Source organism: Loxodonta africana, chromosome 25 (genome assembly GCF_030014295.1).
Source record: "Loxodonta africana isolate mLoxAfr1 chromosome 25, mLoxAfr1.hap2, whole genome shotgun sequence".
NCBI classification, from domain to species: Eukaryota; Metazoa; Chordata; class Mammalia; order Proboscidea; family Elephantidae; genus Loxodonta; species Loxodonta africana.
This window is the reverse complement of record NC_087366.1, coordinates 21,328,039-21,353,493: the sequence shown is the minus strand read 5'-3', so window position 1 is coordinate 21,353,493 and position 25,455 is coordinate 21,328,039.

Sequence of the window (25,455 nt, the reverse complement as noted above, 5' to 3'; positions counted from 1 at the left end):
CTTCGAAGAGAGACATTTTGAGTGAAGAATCTCAACACTGTGACTTTACTGCCACTGAGTGTGGCAGGTGGGGGACTGAAAGGAGGGGGGTCCTTTGTGACTCCCGTACCGTGGCCAGGTGATGGTCTCAGAGCTAGTAGTATTTATTGGGGGAAATTTAGTGGTAATCTCAGGAGCCCTTTGCTCTCAGCCAAACCAGTGCTGAATTAATACTTTAATTATCCAGGCAGCCTTCCCTAAGGCCCCATTCTCCATTTTAATTTTGGATAAGTGTGTTCCTGATAACCCATCTTCTCTTGATCTGTCATCAGCCAGGCTGGAAACATGCCCCTGGGGCCCCAGCAGAGGATCTAAATAATGGCTTCTGGTTCTGGGAGCCCTCCATCATCCAGAGAGGGCTGGGGATCCTGGTGATCTTCCCTCAGGAAGTTCTGTGACAAAAAGAAGAGATGAGAGAGGGAGCCCTGCCCCTCCAGGGATTTAAATACCTCTCCTGTCACCTTCTCCCTCACTTCCTGTCTGAGTCATCTAGTGTGGCTATAACAGAAATACCACAAGTGGATCGCTTTAACAAAGAGAAATTTATTTCCTCACAGTAAGGTAGGCCAGAAGTCCAAATTAAGAGTGTGAGGTCCAAGGGGATGCTTTCTCTCTCTGTTGGTTCTGGAGGAAGGTCCTTGTCATCAATCTTCTCTTGGTCTAGGAGCTTTTCCACACAGGAACCTCAGGTCCAAAGTACGTGCTTTGCTCCTGGTGCTGCTTTCTTGGTAGTATGAGGTCTCCATGTCTCTCTGCCCACTTCTCTTTTTTATATTTCAAAAGAGATTGTCTTAAGACACTATTTAATCTTACAGGTCTCATCAATATAACTGCCACTAATCCATCTCATTAACATCATAGTGGTAGGATTTACAACACATAGGGAAATCACATCAAATGACAAAATGGTAGACAGTCATACAATACTGGGAATCATGACCTAGTCCAGTTGACAGATATTTTTTGGGGACACAATTCAATCCATGACACTTCCCCTCTTCCTTCCCTTCCCCCCTCACTTCCCCTGCTTCTCCCCCTCCCCCTTTCCTCTCAGCCCCTGCTCCATGCCCTGCTTTTTCCCCTTCCCCTTGCTTTCCCTTCTGTTCCTCTCCTTTCTCTCCCCTCCTACCTTCCTTCATAGCTAAGGATAGGGGTGACTTGGATGTGTTCTCTGGCTCCTGTCTCTGACCTAAACTCACAAGTACTGGTAGATGTCAGACTGCCCAGGAGTGCGAATGTAAGACTACATAGTCCCTTGGCAGATTGGTTTACGTACCCTTGTCCTGGGCCTGCATTAACCTTGACCTCTGGGTATCAGAGTAAATAGGACAACATGCTTGCATAGAGGCATTTCCAACCAGGCAAAGATGAAGAAAGGATTATTAAGAAACAGTTAAACAACTGCAGGGTAAAGTGCTCAGTTGAGTAGCCCAGAAAGTATATGCAGAAAGAGCTGAATTGGGGGAGATCAGTGTGGACTCAGCAGTGGGTTATTAGGATTTTTCCAGTTAAAGAAAACTTTAATTCAACTCAAACTGACTTAAGTAAATAAGGTAAGTTTTAGCTCACATAACTGGGAAGAATAGCGGTGATTGAGCAACAGGTTTGACCAGACCACGGGTTCAGACAATATTATCCTCCATTTTTCTCTCACTCACCCTCACTCTTGCTCTCTCTTCTCTTTTTCTTTGTGTTTTGACTCAGTATTGCAAATAGGCTTCATATGAATGATGAGGAAGATGGAATTTCCAGGCCTTCTAATCCTAGTTTAGCAACCTCAGAAAAAGAGAGAGCTTCTGTCTTTCAGTGTCCCTAAATAAAATCTTAGGGAAGGATCTGATTGGCCTAGTTTGGGTCCCACTCCCCCATGGACCAACGAAAGTCATGAGAATGAGCCACTTTGGCTGGGTCTAGATCACATGTCCAACTATGTGGTTCAAGGTCAAATAGTACATCAGAGTCACATGACTGAGGTACAGGAGGAGCAACACCTCTAAAGAAGAGATGATGCTGGCCAGACAATAGCAACAGATGCCCATCGTGGGCTTTCAATGGCCCAGATATAATGGGTTGGCTTTGAAGTATTCTGTAACCTAAGTGGGAGGAGGAGGAAGATCTGGGATGGGTGATCTGGGCAGAGAGGAACTCCCCTGGCTGGGGTCTTGAGGGAAGTGACCAACATTCCACATCACTGTGTCCACAGGGGCATGAGGACCTTGATTCTGACCTGGATCTAAGAGTATCTGATGAGGGGAGCCTAGCAGCAAGAGTTTCTAGGTGGTGACCATGTAAAGCATGTGTGGATGAGTGTGTGCAGGTGCCGGGACTCCTGTGGTCTGACGTCTGTCTGGATTTGAGCAGAACAGAGCTAAAGTGCAAATCAAGAAATGGAGGCAGGAGACCAGCCTTAAAAAAGTATGAAAGTCTAGTAAGGAAAGAGTGAAGGATGCCAGTTCAGGGTGCTTGTAAGGGCCCATGAATCCTTGATCTTATGATGGCTGTGTTCCATAGGAAGCTGCTATGGTCTTCCTGTTGTGGTCTAGGTGGGGCTGAGGCTATTGGAGACAGGCTGGAGGAACTGGGGACTGATGGGCCTTGAAGGATGGAGAGAAGAGCAAGGGAAGGTGCACAGAGTTAGAACAAGCTTGGCGTGTGGTGGTCAGTGAGTACATATATCTTTAGCCTCGGCCAGACCCTCAGTCCATCCAGTTTGGGTTCTGTCTCAACAGACTCATGTGCCATGACTCAAACCTGAAAATGGTCAGAAATGACTCACCTATATGTTCCCATTTTTTAATCCATAACCTATACAGTTAAGGGATCAATTAATCAAATAATTCAACAAGTATTTATCAAGTGACTACCACTGTATTAGGCATGAGGATATAGAGGTGAACAAGACATATACAGTCCTTGTATGTTGGGAGAAAGATAACCCAAAAATAAGAGTACCAAGTAAACAAGCAAATAATTAAAATAATTATACATGGTGTTAAGTCCTATAAGGAAAACAAATGGCTGACAGAGAAAAACCAGAGGGGAACTCTTTTTGACAATACGTGAGGCAAAATTTAAGTTTAGACCTGAGGAAGGAACCAGCCATTTGAAGAGCAGAAGGGATAGAATTTCAGAGAGAGGGAGTGGCAGGGGGCATTGGAATAACTGAAGGAGGACTAGTATGTCTGGGTTCCTCACCTGTGAACAGTGATGGAATTAAGGCAGTGGCAGGGTGAAGGTGCTGCATTCTATCCTGCACAACCTCTAGGGCTGAGATCCCCAGGTCCACAAACAATGCTCAGGGTCCAAAGACATATCATGGAATATGACAGGTAAAGAAAGGTTCTACTGCAGACTCTTCAAGGCTGAGGAAAATGACCACAAGTTTCCTGGAGCTGCAAGACTTTGAGCTTCTACTATGGAAGAAAAAGTGACTTGGATATTGTATTAGGAAACTAATATAGCAGGCTCCTATAACACATTACCACAAAATTGATGGCTTAAAACAACAGAAATTTATTCTCTCACAGTCCTGGAGGCCAGAAGTCCAAAATTGGTATCGTTGGGCCAAATTCTAGGAGTTGGCAGGGTCATGCACCTCCGGAGGCTGTAGTGGAGTATCCCTTCCTTGCCACCTTCAGCTTCAGGTGGCTGCTGGCATTCTTGGTTTGTGGCTACATCACTTCAATCTCTGCCTCCACAGTCACAATGACGTCTCTTCTGTGGTCAAATCTCCCTCTGTCTCCTCTTATAAGGACACTTGTGATTGCATATAGGGCCCACCCAGATAATTCAGTATAATCTCCCTGTCTTAGGCTGGGTTCTTTAGAGAAGCAAAACCAGTGAAGTGTATATACGTGTGTATGTATGTGTGTGTGTATATATATATATGTATATAAAACCCATTGCCATTGAGTCAATTCTGACTCATAGCAACCCTAAAGAACAGAGTAGAACTGCCCCATAGGGTTTCAAAGGAGAGTCTGGTGGATTTGAACTGCCAAACTTTTTGTTAGCAGCCATAACTGTTAACCACTATGCCACCAAAGTTTCCTATATATATATATAGAGAGAGAGAGAGAGAGAGATTGAGATTTATCTCAAGGAAATGGCTCACACAGTTGTAGAGGCTGGCAAGTCTCAAGTCTGTGAGTCAGGTGTCGGGATGGAGCTTCTCCTGACTCGTGTAGCTGAAGGGACTGGTGAACCCAAGATCAGCAGGTAAGACAGCAGGCTACTGGTTCATAGGCTGTGGAGACTGATGAATCCCAACACTGGCGGGCAGTACAGCAGGCCACTGGCTCAAGTCCCAAGAACTGGAGGTCAGATGATGAGGGGATGCAGGATCCAGAGCAAGCCAGCACGCTTTGCCAGAACGTCCATATACATATTGGATGCAATCCATATCCCTGAGGAAACTCCCCTTACAAATGATCACCTGATCACATCAGATCACATCATGGAGGATGACTACATCATAACATAACTGCCAAACTATATCATTACATCACTGCCAAACCCCTGAGAATCATGGCCCAAGCTTGACCGTCACACTCCCCATCTCATGATCCTTAAGTTAATTACCTCTGCAAAATCCCTTTGCCATATGAAGTAACATTCATAGGTTCTGGGGATTTGGATGTGGACGTACTTGTGGGCCATTACTCAGCACAGATGTGATCGTCATAGGAGAAGGAGGTCAAATGTCAGAGAATCCTGCCATCAGCTGGAGGTTACATGTCTATGCTTGGTTTATATTACCAGCTGTGGTATTTTAATTTTTAATAACATCTTAATCCAGTCATTCCCAGGAGAGGATATGACCAGTAGGAAGGAGGGATGATAAGAAGTTTGGGGTGGCAGAAGCCCTGGGCCTTTCAGTTGCATCAGCTCTTTGTGTTTTTAATAAAACGCTTTCTGAGGTGGAGGAAAAGGGCACAGAGCAGTAGGAAATGACGGTGTCCAAGTGAGTGGGGGTGAGGATGGGTGGAGGGGAGGGTGGGTACTTTTGTTGGCATGGACCGGGTCCTTGGCTGACTTCAGTTCTGAGTTCTATATTGCTGGATTTTAAGAATTCCTGGGCTTAAATGATCACATGAGACAAGATTAAGTAAATATGAGAAAAATACTGTATTTCCTAGATCTGTCAAAGAAACATTAAGGTCTCCAACCTAGACAGTCTTTCCAGAAATATTGAATTTCTCTTTATTATTCCTGAAGTTAAACAAGAATAAATTTGAATAATTAATGTACTGGTCTCTCTTTTACTGCCTCCCCTGCCACATGTTAGCATCTATATCATCTTAAGGTGCTGAGGAAAGAAATAGATTAGAGAAGTGGCAGTGCAATTTGTGGGTGTCAACTAAATTGCTCACTTGGCTTGTGGGTGGAGGTGATGGTGATGATTGGAGGGTGAGGGGTCCTTGAGGGGCCCTTAACTGTAAGCTCCTGGGGCACGATGCCAACTTCTGATCTCTTTGATCTGTCTCAAAGCAGGACTCAGGTCAGTCCTGATTGGGATGGGCAGGGAACTAATTGCGTGCTGGAGGAAAGGAGCAGATGGTTTAGGCCTGGGCAGGGCTAGTGAGCATTGCTCTGACCCGAGGGAGAGGGAGTTCCTCAGAGTGGTCTCTGGGGGCTTCAGTCATGCTGCCCTGGCTTCTGGATGATTGCTGGTCTTTGGCTGTGCCACTGTTTGCTCTACCCAATGCGGATCATTGCTAGCTATACATACTGGGAATTACTGGGATCTGGCTTCTGATGAACCAATGACTTCCTCCAGTAACCTAGGACATCAGTAACCCTGCAGGACATCATCTCTCTGGGGTCCTGTGAGGGACCTTCATTAACATATCCCACAGGAATTTAATGGGAACCTGAGTGCTTCCTATGGGCCAAGCACCAGAGATACCACAGCCCATGGTATAAGCCTGGCCCTCAAGTAGATTTTGGTCTAGAAGAAGGAACACATAAATAAACAAGCAATCATAATAGAGTGGAATTAGGGCTGCTACAGAGCTGAGTGCACTAGCCTTGACGGTCAAAGGTGACTTTCTGTAGGAAGTTATGTCTACTATGAAATCTGAAGGGCACATCAGGATTGTTGTTGTTGTTAGCTGCCATCCCTGGTTCAGGGAGACCCCATGCACGACAGAACGAAACACTTTCTGGTCCCATGCCATCCCCATGGTTGGTTACAGATCAGACCACTGTGATCCATAGGGTTTTCGCTGGCTGATTTTCAGAAGTGGATCACCAGACCTTCCTTCCTAGTCCACCTTAGTCTGGAAGCTCTGCTGAAAGCTGCTCAGCATCACAACAACACATAAGCCTGCACGGACAGATGAGCCTGGGCTGTGCACGAGGTGCACTGGCTGCAAATTGAACCTGAGTCTCCTACATGGAAGGCAGGAATTCTACCATCGAACCACCGCTGCCCTCAGTGTCGGCATTAGCCAAGTAAAATGTGGAGAACATTCCAAATGGAGGGAACAACATATGTGTTTGGGGAACTACAAATAGTGTTGAGTAAGGGGTGGGGGTGGAACGAGATTGGAGTAAACCAGGCATAGGCCCTTTGGATGGGGCATTAGGGCAATGGGCAAGGACATGAAAGGGTTTCAACATGAGAGTGACATGATTAGATTTGCATTTAGTATTATTTTAGAAAAATCACTCTGGCTATAGTGTGGAGAATGGTTTTGGGGAGAGGTTAGAATTCTTTAGTAGAGAGACTAGTTAGGGGGCTGTTGTAGTCATCTGGGCAAAAGACATTGATGGGCTGGACTAAGGCCAGAGCAGTAGGGGTAGGGTGAAGAGAAGATAATTGAGAGATGTTAAAGAGCAGAAGTTACAGGACTTAGAGGCTGCGTGAGCTAGAAGAAGGAGTAGAGGATGACACCCAGGTTTCATTTTGGGGAACAGGCCAAATGATAGTCCCATTTGCTACGATAGGAAATACTGGAGGAGGGGTAGACTTTTTAGGAAAGATACTGAGTTTGAGATGCTTGTAGGATATTCAAGGGTGATGATACAGGTCTGGAGTGCATGAAACAGATCTGAGCAGGAGCTGCAGAGTTGGATCTTCGGCACATAGATGATTACTCAGTGCGCTTCCAGGAAGAGCACTGAGTGAGGGGAGATGAAGTCCTTCATGTCTGGATAACTAATGCTGCTTAACAAACAACCTTCAAACTTAGTGGCCGTAAAAAATGGCATGGTGTTGGCATCAGACCTCATCTGACTTCACAAGGGGGAGGAGAGAGAATCAAGATCAAGATCAGCCCAAAGTTGATCCCTATAATGTGGAGGTCAAACATACCTCCTTTCTCCAACATTTTACTAATTCTGACGCTAGCCATCCTTTCCGCGGCACTCTCTACTTCTCTGCTGGTTGTGATAATTCATTGCTGTGGGCACACAGAACTCGCAGACCATACTCACAGTTAATGGGTTTGTTAGGGAAGTAACAGGTTACAGTTTCGGATTAGGAACGACTCAGGATGCCGTTCTTCCATCAGGACAGCTTCTCAGCTGTGCCTGTAGGCAGGCTTCTCTCTCTTTCTCAGCTCTGGCCCCTCGGCTCCTTAGCCCCTCAGCCTGGCCTCTGCCCTGCTTGGGCAAGTGTTACAAAACCTTTTTAGCCCTGTCGATAAGTGCCTGGAAGCACCCCACTCTGTCAGCAAGCCTCCTGCCCAGAAATGCTTAGCTGTCTTGTTCCTTGGCTGGGTACGCCCACTGTAGCCACCTTGCTCCATCGTTTGGGAAGCCTACCGCATCATCTCACGCTGGTCTCCTGGTTCTGATACTGCTGTTTCTCTGCCACTGGATTCTGCTGTGCTTGCCGCTGCTTCTTGCTGTCTCTGGTGCTATGGCTCTTTCTGTCTCCTGGGTCTAGCAGGTTCTCAGTGCAATGACGCCGGGTCCAAAGGATGTACTGCACTCCCGGCTCCTCTTTCTTGATGGTACTGAGATCTTCCCTTTTTCCGCCTCTGGAATGGCTCATTTTAAACCTAGCAGGATGCCAAAACTGACCAATCCCCTTGTTAGGGTTCCATACACATTATTTTTTATATGGTCCCACCCCCACAAGGGTGCCATGCACCTTATTTACACTATTAGCATGCTGTCCAATCTCCTTGGTGGGCCACAAGCACCTTATTTGCATAGTTTCACCCAGTCATTTTGTGGGAGTCACAAAGGCTATAGCTAAAAAAAAAAAAAAAAAAAAATAGCTAGAAGGGCCATATTAAGTAATTCACTGCACCTCAGTGGCTTAAAATAACAACTGTTTCATTGTACTTCACTGTTTTGTGGGTCATAAATTTGGGCAGCACTCAGCTGGGTGATTCTTCTGTTCCATGTGAGATTGACTGAGGTACTTGGTTGCATTCAGTTGGCAGAGGGGCTGGTATGGAGGGTTCAAGAAGGCGTCAGTCCCATGTCTGTCACTGTGGTGGAGATGTCTGGAAGGCTAGGATCAGTTGGGAATTTCCAGCAAGGCAGTCTCAGGGTAGATGAACTTTCTGCATGGCAGCTCAGGATTCCCAGAGAGAGTATTCCAAGAGAGAGGAATTAGAAACTATCAGTTTTTCAAGGCCTGGGCCTAGAAATTGGCAGTGTTATTTTCAATGTATTCCATTGGCCAAAGCTGTCACAGAACCACTCAGTTAAATTTGTTAGGTGGGTACATGACTCCACATCTTAATGGGAGGAGTGTCAAAGAATTTGTGGCCACCAGACTGAGGAAGGAAGGTGACGGAAGTCTGTGGGAGGCAGGGCTATCCTTCATGGACAAGGGAGTTGAAGATTTCCTGACTATTAGGGTTGATAATCAATTGGTAAGTACCAGTATTACTGTACTGGGTTGTTAAAAATGAAAATATTTCACCACTTACTTAGTAAATAGCCTTCTAACTGCCCTGGATGATTTGGTTCCTCCCCTGGGACATACCAATTGAAAATTTAATTTATTTAAATATTATTTAAATGTATTATCTATCTCTGTATCAGGCTGGAAGCTGAATAAAGGTAGAAAACTTTTTTTTTTTTTTTTAACTGGGGTCTATTATAATAGTGCTTGGCACATAGTAGGCACCCAGTATTTGCTCAATGAATAAATTAATGAAACAAATATGTATTAAGTACTTACCTTGTGACTGGCACATTCTGGGCATAGAGAGAGACAGGCCATAAACAAAATAAATAAACAAACTTTATAGCATGTGAGAGCCTGCTAAGTGCTGTGGAGAGAACCTGGGGCAGGAGGGAGGAGTTGTTCTTTTAAATAGGGTGGTTAGGAAAGGCCTCACTGAGAAGATGAGGACATGAAGAAGTGAATAAACAAACTTGTACATGGTTTCTTTGAGGGATACTGGGGAGCCTACCACATCCAAATCAATACTTTCCTTGCCAATTTCCTGGTACCACAATTAGAGATTGCTTCCTGTGGTTTAGGGTTGTCTGTTCCCTTCTACAGTGCTAAGACCCCTGGGAGAGGGAACACTAAACTGCAGATGTTGTTATAGCTCACTGTAAAGATTTGACTGTATCTGCTCCAAGAGTAGGTTTTAATAGAAGGAAAGAGCACTAGGACCCTGGTTGTCTCAGAGGGCAGTCCCTGGGTGGTGCAAATAGTTAATGTGCTTGGCTGCTAACCAAAAAGCTGCAGGTTCAAGCCTACCCAGAGGAGCCTTAGAAGAAAGGTCTGTCCATCTACTTCTTAAAAATCAGCCATTGAAACCCTAGGAGCACAGTCTACTCTGACACACATTGGGTCTCTATGAGTTGGAATTGACTCAGTGGCAGCTGGTTATCTGAGAGGGCTCTGGAGAGGAGAGGAGCAAGGGCTTTGATGTGGGAAGGCAGGGGAGCTAAAGTTTGATTGTGGGAAGAAAAAATGGGGGCATGGGGATAAGGAGGATTTTGCATATGAAGAAACTAAAGCAAAAAAAAAATTAAAGCAATCAATTCCAAGCTAAGTGAGTGACTTTAACAGTGAGGTTCAGGGTCTTATAGCCTCCCTGAGCAAGGCTTCATGAATCTCTGGCTGTGTTCAATTGTATGGTGAGACCAGAGGGCCAGGACATAGGCAGAGTCTGTGGCAGCCCTGCTCTGTTAGGAGAGATAAGCTTCACTTGGAGAAAACCCCACAGAGGAGGTGCTACACTTCACAAAATAGGTAAACGAGCCCCTGAGGGGATGAGTCCAATGAGGTGGTTAAGCCCGGATGAGGCCTGAGCCCATTGCCTGGGTTTGTATCCTGGCCCTGCCACCCGCTAGGTGGGCGACCTTGGACTCATTCTTTACCCTGTTGAGCGTAAGTATTCTCATCTGAAAAATGTGGAGATCTAATAGTTGCTACCTCATAGGGTGGTAGTGAGGGTTACATGAGATGATGTGTGCAAAGTAGTGGGCTGGGGCCTGCCACAGGCGAAGTGTTCATTTTATTAATAATAATAATAAAAAAATCTGTACAGGCCCCCTTTGAAGGAGAGCTCTTTCGGAACACGCAGTGCTGGTTTACACATCAGTAACGTCTTGACGCTGCTGGAGGACCGAGGATGTTAAAGCGAAATCTACCCAAGGCTTTGCTAAGTGCTGAGTCATCAGAAATGAAGCTAAAGCACCTCTGACTTTGAGCCAACCAGCCGGAAATTAAGAGCCAATTTGTAAAACAATTTGTTTATGTACTACTTTGTGGTTCAAAATTTCATATACTCTATGCTGGGTGGCTTTAAGTGGTCCATCACCCCTTTTCCTTTTTTTTTTTTTTTTTTGGCCGTATTTCTCTTTCCCTTTTCAGCAGCACCATCAGGGCTCCCTCCCCGCCCCCGTGCTAACAACCTGCATGCATCCTTTTACACCTGTCTCTCTGGCACAGTAGCATCTAAAAACATATAGATGTATAGACTGGGGATTATTTTTGTCATTGCTTTATAGAAATGAGATCATACGATCACTTTTCTGCATCTTGGTTTTTTTTTTTTTTTCTTCATTTAACAATACCGCCCATGCACTGCTTTTTAGGAACACATCTCTTGAGTAAACTGAGGCACCTGCGTGGGCAGGAAGGCTGCTGGTGGTCTTTGGCCACCTGCAGGGTGGTCTTAGATACAGTGGTGAGAGCTTGTGCGCATTTCTAATGGGGAGCAGGCTGAGAACCTCTGAGCTGACCCTGCTGTTGTGGGGGCCCAGGGCAATACTTTCTTAGATAATCCACTGTCCTGTGAGTCCTGCCAGGGCAGGGATAGGTAGCCTTGCTCACTTTTGTGTTCCCAGGGCCCTCACGGTGCCTGATCCCCAGTGGTAGCAGGCATGTTGAAAAAGCTCAGTTGGTCTTGATTTCCTTGACTCATGCAGGCGTTCCCTCACAGACAGGTTTATCAGGGGGGTCCTGGATAACTTGGAGGAACTTGAGGCAGTTATTTTCCCCAAACTGCTGGGAAGTGGAGCATGAGGATACAGGAGAGGAGCAAAGTAGCAGGTCCCCTTTTTAGTCACCGTATCCCCTGGCCGTTGCCTTTCATTCCTCTGCGTGTGTGTGTGTGTGTGTCTCCAAGTTGGTTTGAGATGCTAGAAGGTAGTTCCTACATCATCCATTTTCTCTGTATCTAATCCACACCATTTCCCTGTCCCCTGTTTAACACATGGTTTTGAGTCTTCACTCTGTGCCTGGAACAGGGGACACAAATAGGCTTGATGGATTCTTGGCCTGACTTGGTCCCTTAGTGACTGGACCCCCACAGAGCCCTGTTGTCCCTAGAAGATGTCTATGCTCTTGCCTTTACATGGCCTGCCACCAGCCTTGCCAGAAGAAGAGATGCAGGCCTGCTCCGAAGGGCACTGAGGTCTCTGTGGGCCCCAGTCTTGTTTAGATTCCTCTGCCTCTGGCTTCAGAGCAGGCGCCACCTTGGAGGAAGGTGATGCAGAATGCTCTAGGCTCACAGCTAGAAACAGCCTCTGTTGCTTCCAGGGTGGCTCTTAGAGTGTTCTTCGGCTCCAGTGGACAAAATAACCTGGTTGCTTAAATTGGTTCTAAATATAACCAGGGCAGCAAAGAGGCTCAGCTAGAGGGTATGGAGAAGTTGTACTTGAGTAAACAAATGGCTGTTCTTTGCTGATTATTTTACGGATAATTGGAGTGACCGTCTTGCAGGCTTTCGTTTCTTCTCTGTTTTAGCAGCGAATGTGATTGTTTCTGTTGAAGCTGCTCCCCTTCTAGTTTCTCACCTGTGGCTTCCTTTTCCACCCTCTGCTTGAAATGAGTCCTTACTCTTGTTCTTGTACTAACCCCAGCAGCTTGCTGGGCAGAGAGATGGTCTGGGGGGCAAGTCTCTGGAAGGCCAGGGTGTTGGCTTCTTCCCTTCTGATGAGCTGGTGCCTGTTCCTCCCCTTTCTCAGATCAGGGCCCCCAGGAATGGATGAGCCTCCTCACCACCATGCTAGGAAGTTCTCAGTGAGGCAGTCTAGGGGTTTTTGACCTCGAAACTACTACTTATTCCCATCTCCATATGCGAAAATGTAGGTCGGTGCCTCAGTCTGACCCTTTTTCAGGCCATCTGGTGAGCAGAGTTGGCCCTTGTCCCCATGTCCCCTTTTCCTGGGCCACTGTGGTGAGGACAGACTCCAACTCTTGTTTCCTTATATTTATTTGTTTCTTGTTTTGAGATAAAGGAAGCTGCCAGGCACCCTGGGTGTGCTCAGTTAGAATTAGTTGATAATGATAATTTATAGACAGGATTGCCTGTGTATTACCCAAAGAATACCTCCTCCCTGCTCTGTGGGAAAATTCAGCCCCGCCTACTTCATCAGCTTGAGGCAAATAAAAGCATATTTGGTTTTTCCTGGGCTCCAGAGCTACATAGAGTAACCCACAACAGCTGTGTGGCGTTTGATATCTGGATGCTGTGAATACCCAGCCCCTTGAGGTGGCCTTAGGTGTCCACCCTGGGTAGGCATCACTGGAATCTCTGCCCATGGTGTCGCAAATGAGGGCAGCAAGAAGGCCTATTCCATTCCTGCTGCTCGTTCGTGGCGAGAGGAGGAAAGGGTGGGTGGATCTACGCAAGGGAGATGAGACACTTGCTGGCAGAAGGTTCTCTCTGTCTAAAGTGGGAGGGCTGGTCATCTGCTGAGTGTAAGGGGAGGTGGCAAGATGGAAACTGAGGAGAGGAGAGAGGACTTGACCTACTCTTTAGGGGAACAGGAGAGTGATGGCTAGGGAGCTGAACCAGACTGTGTGTCCACTAGCCCTCCATGTGGAGTGGGCCGTGGCTTCTTCAGAACGGTGACCTGAGCGGTCTTCAGTGCTTCAGAATTTGAGTGGGCCAGGTTGGGGTAGCCTTTCTCTTGTTCAGAACAGTGAATTCTACCTACCCTTTCAGTTCCTCAGTCAGCAGTTATTTCTGGAGATTTAGCCCAGGCCTGGGAAGCTTGCAATAAAGTCACACATGCTTAACTTTATTTTGCTAGGGGATGCAACAATGGGGTTTGTAATGATGTCTTTTCCAGTTTACAAAGTGACATTCTTAAGGAGTATTTTTTTGGTGGAATCTTACTCAGGTTGTAATTTCACGCAGAGTTGACAAGGTAGCTGGAGGGATTTATTTTAGATAATTCAGACAGGGCTTCCTTATTGCGGGCTGATGAGCTAATGAACTAAGGAACTAATGAACTAAGGCTTATCCTTCCATGGAGATTTCTAAGAAAAGCCTAAACAACGGCTTCTTTGGAAGGTTTGAATGTGAATATTGTTTTGAAGGGGGTGTGCTGGTGAGCAGGTTACCTGGCTATCACAGAGCCGTGTATTAGATCTGATTTATTCATAAGGAACTATCATTTCACATCAATGTAAAGCAGACTTCTGTAAACTGCCCTTCCTCCCTCAGAAGTACACCCAGCCTACTACAGAATGTCCTTGTAACATTTTTCGCCATATGTCTCTCCCTCAAATACCCAATCTAATGCATATGCCAGCCATGTTCCCCACTTGTGACATTTTCTTACTTTTATCATTTTATCTGAAACGCAGGAAGGAATTGTGGGACTGGCAAGAATTTCGGATGACAGAGTATTTGTCTGGATGCAATTTTTGGCTGGTCCTTAGAAAGTACCCTGGGTTTGCTGGACTCGAGCACTGGCGCAGCCGCTCTCTAGCTGTTAACCAGCACCAGTTCTGACTCACTGAGACCCCATGTGTGTCACAGTAGAACTGTGCTTCATAGGGTTTCAATGGCTAATATTTTAGAGGTAGACCACCAGGCCCTTCTTCTGAGGTTCCTCTTGGTAGACTTGAATCTTCAACCTTTTGGTTAGTGGTCGAGCACATTAACCATTTGCACTGTCCAGAGACTCTCCACTAGTTGTTAGGGTCCTTGGTAAGTCTTGTACCTTTCTTGGACTTAGTGCCTTTATTTGCATGATAGGGGCTTGGACTGATTAATTCACTCAGCAAGTGTTTATGGGACTTCTCTGCGAACGGTTAATGCACTCGGCTGTTAAACTGATACATTGGCTCTTTGAATCTACCCAGACATGCTTCAGAAGAAAGGCCTGGCAATCTAGTTCCAAAAATCAGCCATTGAAAACCCTGTGCCGCAAAGTTCTACTCTGACACACATGGGGTCGCCATGAGGCAGAATCGACTCCACGGTGACTTTTTTTTTTTTTTTTTACTGGTTTCTTATGTGCTAAATATATGGGAAGCACAGTCAAATCTAACACTGCCCCTAAGGCGGAGGGCCCCCAAGTTTGGACAGAAGACAGACATAAACACAGATAAACACAAAGAGTGTACAGCATGCTGTGGGAACATAGATGAGGAGTGTGTTAATTCTGCCGGAGAGGGTCAGGAGACAGTCACTGAAGGAAACGGTGTTTGCACTTGGCCTTGAAGTAGGATTTTTTTAGCGTACAAGGGGGTAAGTCAGGAAGAACAGTGTGGGCAAAGGCACAGAGGTTTGGACATGCGTCATGCATGTGGAAAAGAGCATGTGGTCCAGTGTGGCTGAAGGAGGAGGTGATGCCTGTGAAGATCTGGAAACACACTGAAATGAGTCTAATAATGGCCACTCTAAGGAGCTCGGGCTACTGCTCCCATTGAGGGACTTTCTGGTTCTGATATTGTTTGGTTCAATTTACTAATCTTGCATTTTGGATATACACCCAAGGGCCTGGGTGATGGAGTGTATTAAAATTCCATATGAACTTCTCTGGTCTCTTCTGTGAGATTTTCCCAAGATTAACTTGGGTCCAAACCTGTTGCCATTGAGTAGACCTTGACTTATAGCAACCCTATAGGACTGAGTAGAACTGCCCCATAGGGGTTCCAAGGAGCGGCTGGTGGATTCGAACTGCTGACCTTTTGGTTAGCAGCCAAGCTCTTAACCACTGTATAGTAGGTGCTTATCTCTATTCACCTAAGTGTACAAGAAATGCAATTTTATTAATTTTTCTGTAATTCAACTTAATTTCTGTGGTAAACTGCCATCTTGTTAGAGAAGAAAACTTAATCTCACTGAATTTGGGTCCCCCCTCATTTTTTTAAGGGTTATAGCTAAATTTGGGGAACATGGGAGGAATATTTGCTGTACATTTATGCTGGCGGTTGCTGTCATTTCTGTCCAGCCTTGAAATTCACTGCTAAGTAGTTTTAACTTTCACTCTCTCAAAGGTAAGGCCTCTCCAGGTCTGGCTCTCTCTCTTGGCACACAGGAATAATAATTGTTTTGCTGTTCCCATGACACATTAAGCCATGAGTAGCTCCACCAGGCTGTCAGAACCCTACCTCTAGTACAGCTGCTGTGGAAAACAGTCTGGCAGTTCCTTAAAATGTTAGACATAGAGTCTGCCATATGACCTAGCAATGACACTCCTAGGTATATCACCAAAATTATTGAAAAGATACGTTAACACAAAAACTTGCACACAAATATTCATAGCAGTGTGATTCACAATGGCCAAAAAGTGGAAACAACACAAATCCCATCAGCTAGTGAACGGAGAGGTAATACGTGGTATATCCATACAGTGGAATATTATTCTGCCACAGAAAGGAATGAAGTATTGACACATGCTACAGCATGGTTGAATCTTGAAAACGTTATGCTAAGTAAAAGAAGGCAGGCACAAAGGCCATTTACAGGGAATGTCCAGAATAGGCCAAGTTATAGAGACAGAAAGTAGGTTAATGGTTGCCAGAGCCTGTGGGGAGAGGCTCTGAGATAATGGGATTGATTACTAATAGGTATAAAAGGAGCCTTGGTGGCATAGTTGTTAAGCGCTTGGCTGCTAACTGAAAGGTTAGGCCAGAGAAAGACCTGGTGACCTGCTTTCGTAAAGATTATAGCCTAGAAAACCCTATGGGGTGGTTTTACTCACCACATGGGGTCACTATGAGTTGAAATCAACTTGCCGCACCTAACAACAACTAACAGGTCTGGGGTTTCTTTTTGGGGGGATGGAAATATTCTGGAATTAGATAGTGGTAATGGTTGTACAACATTGTGTACATACTAAAAACCAATGAAAAGTACACTTTAAAATGGTAGATTTTGTGCTATGTGAATTATATCTCCGTTAAAAAAATTGCAAAACAAAAACATAACAAACCCCAAACCTATCTCTCTGGACACCCTACACAGCTACACAACCACTTATTCTCTAAGATCCTGCTGCCTACAAAGGACTATACTTGGGAAAGGGGGCATGGGACTCCCACTGCTCTCAGGGTGATTCTAGTTCCTCCCAGGGTTGGGGAGCAGAGCCCAGGGTTCCCCTTGAACAAAAGCCCACTATATCTCTCACTCCTTGCTGCATTCTTGATGACTTAGTCTGTTGCACGAGGCCTCAGAAACTCTGAGCTTATTTTTCCAGAAGTCTCCCAAGTCTGTGGTCTAGGCACCGTATCCCTTCTGTTGGGCTTTGAAAACTCAGAAGCTGAGAACTCTATTTTTCTCTCTCTGCCGTTCTTCTGTGTTCTCCTTCCCTGAGGCAATATACACAGATGTCTAAACAGACCCAATGGAGAAGGACAAGGAAGTATAAGGAAATATGGAGGTGGGTTGGGAAACCTTGGTTAGTATTTCCAAACATCCTCCTACTGCAGACCAGTCTTCTGCTTTGTGCGGGGGACCCCCTGCCTGATGTCACAGGGAAGGAAGGCGTCAGGTTTCACAGGGAGGAGATTCCATTGCCAGACTCCTTCTCCTCGACCTCCTGGGGAGGCTCCTGGTCATCACTAGAAGTGAGAGACTGAGTCGTCCCCAGAGGGCTGACCCTGGGTAGAGGAAACAAGAAAAGGTGCCTTTTAATGCATGGAAATCACCTCACAGAAGCGGCGGTCACTCTCCTCCCATCTTACCTGGAAGTGTACCTTCTTCAGTGGTCTGTCCCCCTCCCAGAGGCATCTGCCTTGGTGTCCCGTTGCCCCTACAGTTCTGTTTGGTATTGATTACTGCTCCTTACGTATCTCAGGATGTACAGTGAAGGCTTGATCTTTAAGTACCCATTGTGGGTAAGCTTTAGCAAGTTAACTTTTCATAAACCTCAGTCTCCTCATCTGTAAATGGTGGAATGACCACTTAACTATCTCATAACGCCTGTCCAGTCTGTGAGTTAAGGATTACTAGAATTCCTACGTGTATGTATTACTCAGCACAGTGCCTGGTACGTAGAAGGAGTGCCATAAATGGCAGACGTAGTATGTACTGTGTGACCTTGAACTGGTCACTTACCCTCTCTGAGCTTCTTTCTTCATCTGTAAAATGGGGCTGATAGTACCTTCTTTACAGGACTGTTTTGAAGACTAAATATATGCCAGCATCTGGCATGCAGTGGGTGGTAGATGAGTCTTACTCCTCCCCCCTCCACCACCCAGATTTTCCCAACAGCTTTTGTTCCTTCCTCATCAGACACTAAAAGGGGAGGTGTTTTGTCCCAATAACAACCTCACAGCTCTGGGTCTATTTTACTCCTGACTCTTGTTTTTTTTTCCCCCCGAAGGCCCAAAGTCTCATGTGTTATCCCAGTAGGTGCAGAAATGGAAAAAGAGACCCATTTGTGGTCCTGTCCACTGTGGATGATGGCAAGACCTCTTCACTGTGGGAGTGAGTCTCTGCCTTCGTGGATGTTCCTGAATTAGCTATGTTCTTCATCTAGCTTGGTCTGGTCACTTACTAGCTATGTGACCGTAGGCAAGTTACTTGACCTCTCCAGACCTTAGTTCTCGTGTCTGTAAAATGGGGGGAGGATGATGCTATTTGCCTCGCCCACGTTACGGGACTGTCACTGGGATCTAATGGAACGACGGAAGTGACAATACTATGTACTTTGTAAAATGCTATACAGCTCTAAGAGATTATTATTCTGAACTCCCTGACTACTTAACGTCCTGCCAACCTTCTTAAAATATAAATATCCCCCAGAGGCAGCTCACTGGAGGCCTTATATCAGAAGGGATTAGAGCAAAGCATAATGAGAATAAGATTAGGAAATGCAGATCAAGAAAGGGAAACTGGGAGTTAGGGAGAAATGGTAAAGAGCAGGTGGCAGCAACCAAAGAGTCTCTCTCTTTCTTTTAAATTGGCTGTCAAGCTTTTTAATTCACAGATAAATTAAGTTGTGAATTGTCATTTTCTTCAACAGAGTTTACAAGATGGAATCTTAGGGCCTCTATTTATGAAATATACTTAACAGAGAAAAAAACTCTAAATTAAAGTTATAAAAAAAAAAACCATTGCTGTGAGTTGATTCCGACTCAGCAACCCTACAGGACAGAGTAGAACTGTCTCATAGGGTTTCCAAGGCTGTAATCTTTACAGAAACAGAATGCCACGTATTTCTCCCATGGAGTGGCTGGTGGGTTCGAACTACTGACCTTTTGGTTAGCAGCTGAGAGCTTAACCACTGCGCCACCAGGGCACCTTTAGTAGTATAAAACAACCGTATTCTGACTCATAGCGACCCTATAGGACAGAGTAGAACAGCCCCATAGGGTTTCCAAGGAGAGACTGGTGGATTTCAACTGCTGACGAATTCTTCACCACCGTATCACCAGGGCTCTAATAAATATAACTGCAAAGAATAAGCAGTTGCTACATTAACTTTTTTTTTTTGTATTGAACACTACAGTTATTTTTGTGAAAATATACACAGCAAAACAGCACCCTTTTAAAATTTCTACTTGTACAGATAAATGCCATTGGTTGCGTTTGTCATATTGTGTCACCATTCTCACTGTCTCTACTCGTATTGTTTCACCACCATTAACTTTTTTAAAAAATTAATTTTTGTTGTTGTTGAGAATATACACAGCAGAACAGGTCAACAATTTCTACATGTACCATTCACCACCATTAACTTTCACTCTCTGTGCCCCTTAAACTTCTCATTTCTGCTTTAGAGTTACTGTTGTCAGTGTGATCTCATATAGATAATTCAACGACAGACTCTTGTGAGCTTATAGCTTTGCCCTAGACTGACCCAATTCCTAGGCTGTAACCTCATTCTGGGGCCTCCTCAGGAACTCCATTATGGGTTTACTGGAGGGACTGGGGGGAGACTAAAACTGTATAAATATCTCATCACAGCCCTGGCAACATGCCCTTCATGGGCCTCCAAAGGCCCTGAGGGCCCAGTTTTCTCTGGGGGAGCCTGATGCAGCTGTGCTTCTGAGACAAAGTACACAGTGCAGACGGCTACCTCACATTGCCTACTTTGAAGTTCTTGTTCTAAGTTGTTGCACCATATACAGGAAAAAATGGACTTGAAGTCACTTCCGATTCCATTCTGAGTCTTAAAGGCATCCTTTGTGCCTAGCTGGTGCCCAGATTTATAATGAAACATCAAATACTATCACTGTTCTCAAGGTGCATATAGCCTCATGGAGGAAGATAAGAAGCAGATACAGGGTTGCTATGAGTTGAAAGCGACTCGACGGCAACTTTTTTTTTTTTTTTAATGGAAGCTATTTAAAAAAACACAGTTTGCCAAAAGGCGTGTGTGAGATGTCCATTGCTCCAACAATTCAGAGGAGAGAGATGGTTGGTCTTGGCCAGAAAGGCTGAGGAAGGAAGTAGAGAATTCATGGTGGGAAACAGTAGGAACTAAATTTGGATTGTGTCTTAAGTCGATTCCCCAGAAGCAGACCCTGAAATAAAGATTGGTGTTCAAGTGATTAATTAAGGAAGTGGTTCCAGGAGAAATCAGTAAGGGACTAGGGGAAGCAGGCTCAGGGCAGGGAAGACACCAAGCAACAGTACTGTTTCAGGTGAAGGCCCAGCCCCAGCCTGATCCCTCTGGGAGCTCTGGAGCATAAATTACATGGCAGAGGTTGCCCAACTCTAGGTAAGGGACCTGGTCTTTCATAGTCCCGTTTCAGTCTTTGGCTAATGACTGCTGTGGGGAGAGGGGGCAGGTAGACCCTCAGGTAATTCTTGCACTCTGCATGGAGTGGAGGGGTCTAGCCTAAGGTCAGGGCTCTCAGTAATGTTGCAGGTGCCAGCTATCAGAAACAAGGCATGCAGATGCTGGAGATGGGCAGAATGCTAGCAGCATCCATTCCAGATAGGAGGGGTGGGACCAGGGTATGGAATGTCTTCAATACCGTAGCTAGAAATCTGGACTTGGTCCTGTGTTCCTCTGCAAACTGACAACAACAGCAAAAACAAACAAACAAACAAAAAACCCCAAACCAAACCAATTGCCATCAAATCGATTCCAACTCATGGCGACGCCATATATGTCAGAGCAGAGCTGTGTTCAACTGTAAGACCTTGTAAATTCCTGAGGAGGTGATTGGCACAAGGAAAACAGAAAGATTAACTCAACAGGTACAGTGAAGGGGATTGGAAGTGGCAAAGCCTAGAGGCAGGCCTGACCAGGCATGCCTTTCCCTTCAGGGCTTTTGCACGGCTGTTTTCCAGTGCCTGGAATGTTCTTTCCCGTGGAGCTGGTTGGCTACCTCCTTACACCCCCCATACTCCTAAACTCCTTTATCCAGCTCGCTGTGTTCCCTTCCCATAGCACTTACCAACTTCTAACATATTTTATAACTTACTGATTGTGTTTATTTCTAATTGCCTCTCCCTGTGAGAATGTGAGTTCTGTGCGGGCAAGGATCTTTGTTTTGCTCATCCATTCTTCCTGTGTACATGAGCAGTGCCTGGCACATAGCAGACACTCAGTAAACATTTCTTGTAGTGAATTGCTGAGAGCCAGAGGTAGGATGTAGGCTGTCAGAGAAGGAGCCAGATAGGAAGGCATGAGTCTCAGAGACTTTTTTTTTTAAATTGTGCTTTAGGTAAAAGTTTATAAAAAAAAAAAATAGCTCAAGTTAATTTCTCATTCGAAAATTTATACACATATCGTTTTGTGATGCTGGTTGCAATTCCCACAATGTGACAACACGCTCCAGCTTTCTACCCCACGTTCCCTGTGTGTCCATTCGTTCAGTTCCTGTCCCTTCCTACGTTCTCGTCGTGCTTTTGGACAGGAGCTGCACATTTGGTCTCATACATTTGACTGAACTAGGAAGCATATTCCTCACATGTGTTATTTTTTGTTTTATAGGCCTGTCTAATCTTTGTCTGAAAAGTGGGCTTTGGGAACGGTTTCCGTTCTGGATTAGCAGAGTGTCTGGGGACCATTGTTTTGGGGGTTCCTCTAGTCTTTGTTAGACCAGTAAGTCTGGTCATTTTTGTGTGAATTTGAACTCTGTTCTAAATTTTTCTCCTGCTTTGTCTGGGACTCTCTGTTGTGATCCTCGTCAGGGCAGTCGTTGGTGCTAGCCGGGCACCATCTAGTTCTTACAGTCTCAGGCTGGTGGAGTCTTTGGTTCATGTGGTCCTTTAGTCCTTGTGGTAATATTTCACTTGTTTCTTTGGTTTTCTTCACTCTCCTTTGCTTAAACATGATGGGACTGAGAGATGTGTCTTAGATGGCTGCTCGTAAGCTTTTAAGACCCTAGATACTACTCATCAAAGTGGGATGTAGAACATTTTCTCTATGAACTATGTTATGCCAGTTGACTTGGATGTCCCCTGAGACTATGGTCCCCAGGCCCCAGCCCTAGCTACTCAGTCCCTCAAAGTGTTTGGATGTGTCTAGGAAACTTCTCTGCTTTTGCTTTGGTCCAGTTGTGCTGACTTCCTCAGGACATTTTGGAGAAGAAACAATAGGGATAAATGGGGCCAACATAGGAGTTGAATTCAAGGAGGATACAAGAAGGATTATGACGATTTGGAGACGTAGAATGACACTGTCATTGGTGAGTAGCTCTGAGGACAGGATTCTAGGTGGAGCAGCACATGAAGGAATATACACCAGTGAGGCCTCAGGGAGCAAATTTTCCCTGCAGGGGGCAGTGGGGTGTGGGAAGGAGAAGTAGGTGCTTTCAGATCCACTTGGGCCCGAGTCTGACGCCTCTGCAGGGAAGCCAGAAGCCACAGCAAGAGCAGACGCAAGGCTTTTCCTGCTTTCTGCCTGTGCCTCCCTTCTGCTGACAGGGCTGCCGGGATAAAGAGTGGTTCTCCGGCCTTTCTTCTGCACAAAGCCCTTTGCAAGCATTCATTAGCCAAGCCTCCCCACTCCCTTGGAGGGACCTGAGTGGGTTTCATTCACTTCTAGCACAGTGGGGTAGCAGCATGTGCTTTGGGGAGGTAGGACTGGTTAATAGTGTATGTGTGTGTGGAGGAGGATGGAGGCAGATCCCTGTTGGGACTGGGACTCTAGCCTTGGAGAGCTACCTGGAGTTCATAAGCACCTGGCTAAGTCTGATGAACTGGGGCTGGGTTAGCTGGAGACTGTTGGCATGATTTGTTGTTGTTCTACTGAAAAATTAGCAGTGGGGGACTAAGGGTGGGGTGGGGTGGGCCGTTTGGTGGCCGTTTCAGACTCAGGTTCTCCCTTCCTACCCCAAACCCAGGACACGTGGTCTGGGCAGTAGAGGGAGGGGCACCTCAGGCAGAAACTCAAGGAGGAGTGTCTGCCTTGGTGGGCGGGAGAGGGCTTTCTCCCTGAGTCTATGGGCCCTGGGCCGGCTCTGGTGCCCTGAAGTTTAGCAGGAAGTCACCCCAGGCACAGACCATAGTGTGTTTTGAGGCAGACACCGGCCTTCTCACATCAGCAAGTGGGCAAGGGGCCAGGGTGGGAGGGGAAGATGAGGGCTGATGCTCTGTGGTAACTGGCTGCTGAGCACACAGGAGATGGCTTTTGGGAGACCTTCCACTGTAATTGGGGAGTCCTTACAGGGCACGAAAGGCCTGCCAGAGGCGGTGAACTTGCGGGTATCGTTGTTCTTGATTCTGCACCGCCAGGGTGGTGAGAGCTGGAGAAAAGCCATCAAATGGATCCTGGGATGGGGACACCAGAGAGCAGGACCCCTGCCCCCACCTGGTTCTTGTTAGACTGTCCTCTCTGAATGGTTATTCCCAGCTTACAGCTTCTGTTTCAACGTTGTGGAGGAAAGACTGACACGCCTTTACACAGTACCTCTGCTGAGTACATTCCTTCTCTTTTTTTACTGCAGGGGGCTGTGATGTTCTGTGGTCTCCGTTATCAAACACTGCCTCAGGGCAATGCATCGTGCTCTAAACTGATAGTATCCACCTGGATTGTAGTTTGCATGAGGCCAGAGACCAGGTTACTGCAGGGTAACCAACTAACCAACCAGCCAATCAGCCAGCCAGTTGTTGTTGAGTCAGTTCCGACTCATAGCAACCCCACCTGGGTCAGAGTAGGACTGTGTTCCATAGGGTTTTCAATGGCTGGTTTTTTGGAAGTAGATCACCAAGCCTTTCTTCCAAGGTGCCTCTGGGTGGACTGGAATCTCCAACCTTTCGCTTAGTAGCTGAGTGAGTGCATTAACTGTTTGCAACACCCAGGGACTTTGACTTCAAGGTAGAACTTGATAAACACATCCAATTGGTTTGACCCATAGCATGGCACTTTGAGGGTTCCTGGTGTAATCTAATCATCTTTCTCTGCTTTCCTTGTGTATCCCTTTTTGCAACCTGAGAGGTGAGCCACCAGCCTGCCGAGACGATTCCAAGCCTGCAGGGGTGGCATTTGAGCTCATTTAAGCTGAGCTTCGCAGGCAGCTGCTGTAGGAGGGGAAAGCACGATGGCACGTGGATGGGCTGAGTGGCAGACAGCAAATGCAAGAATCGATGGTGGGAGTGCTGACTCTGCCCCCCATTTGCTCTGTGACCCCAGACAATTTGCTTCACTTCTCTGAACCTGAGACTTTTCTCACAAAGATGGAAGAGGAAACATGTGCCTTTATGTTGGGGAACTGAAGAGATAATAGAATAATCCTGGTAATAGTTGTATCTGCCATCCCTCAAGGGCCCATTTAGTGTCAGTTGCTTACCTGTATAATCTATAATCCTTACAACAGCCACCTGAGACATTTTTATTTCTATTTTATAAGTGAAGGGACAGTGACTTGGAAGTTAGCTCCTGTTTCCATTATGTGATCCGGCATCTGTACTGAAAGATGCATTCCCCCTTTGCCCCCCGCCCCTCGCCCCTGCCGATATAGCCTATTAGCTACCACAGATATGGGCCCAGGTTGGACCCTGGATGCTCTGGCTTCCTGGGTCAGATCTGCATCTCCTCACGTACGCCCCATCTGAGGAGAAAGTTGCCACTCAGAAGATTATTGGGGTCTTACATTCTGCATTTGGGGACCCGATTGCTCCTCAGGATCAAGGTATATCCTTGGCATAATTTATACTTTGTCAAAGATTGTTGACCTGGTGTCTAATCCAAAATGGTGCTTAAGAAACTGTTTTTTTAATTGAGTTGGTAACATCTCATCTCTCTCTGCAACTTTTCCTTTTCTCGTTTTGGACCTTACATTTTTTTTTCAGTTTGTCCCAGGACTACTTAGGCATTTGTCCTTGTTGAACACTGCAACTTGAAAAATGTATGCAAAGCCTTAGTTTGCTCCCTGTCATGGATTGAATTGTGTCCCCCAAAAATATGTGCATCAATTTGGCTGGGCCATGATTCCCAGTATTGTGTGATTGTCCCCCATTTGTCATCTGATGTGATTTTCCTATGTGTCGTAAATCTTACCTCTGTGATGTTAATGCGATGGATTAGTGGCAGTTATATTGATGGGACCTACAAGATTAGATAGTATCTTAAGCCAGTCTCTTTTGAGATACAGAAGAGAGAAGCGAGCAAAGAGGCATGGGGATCTCGTACAACCAAGAAAGCAGAGCCAGGAGCACGTGTCCTTTGGACAGGGGGTCCTCTCAGTGAAAAGCCTTTAGACCAGGGGAAGATTGATGACAAGGACCTTCCTCCAGGGGCGACAGAGAAGAGAAAGCCTTCTCCTGGAGCTGATGCCCTGAATTTAGACTTCCAGCCTCCTAGACTGTGAGAGAATAAACTTGTGTTTGATAAAGCCAT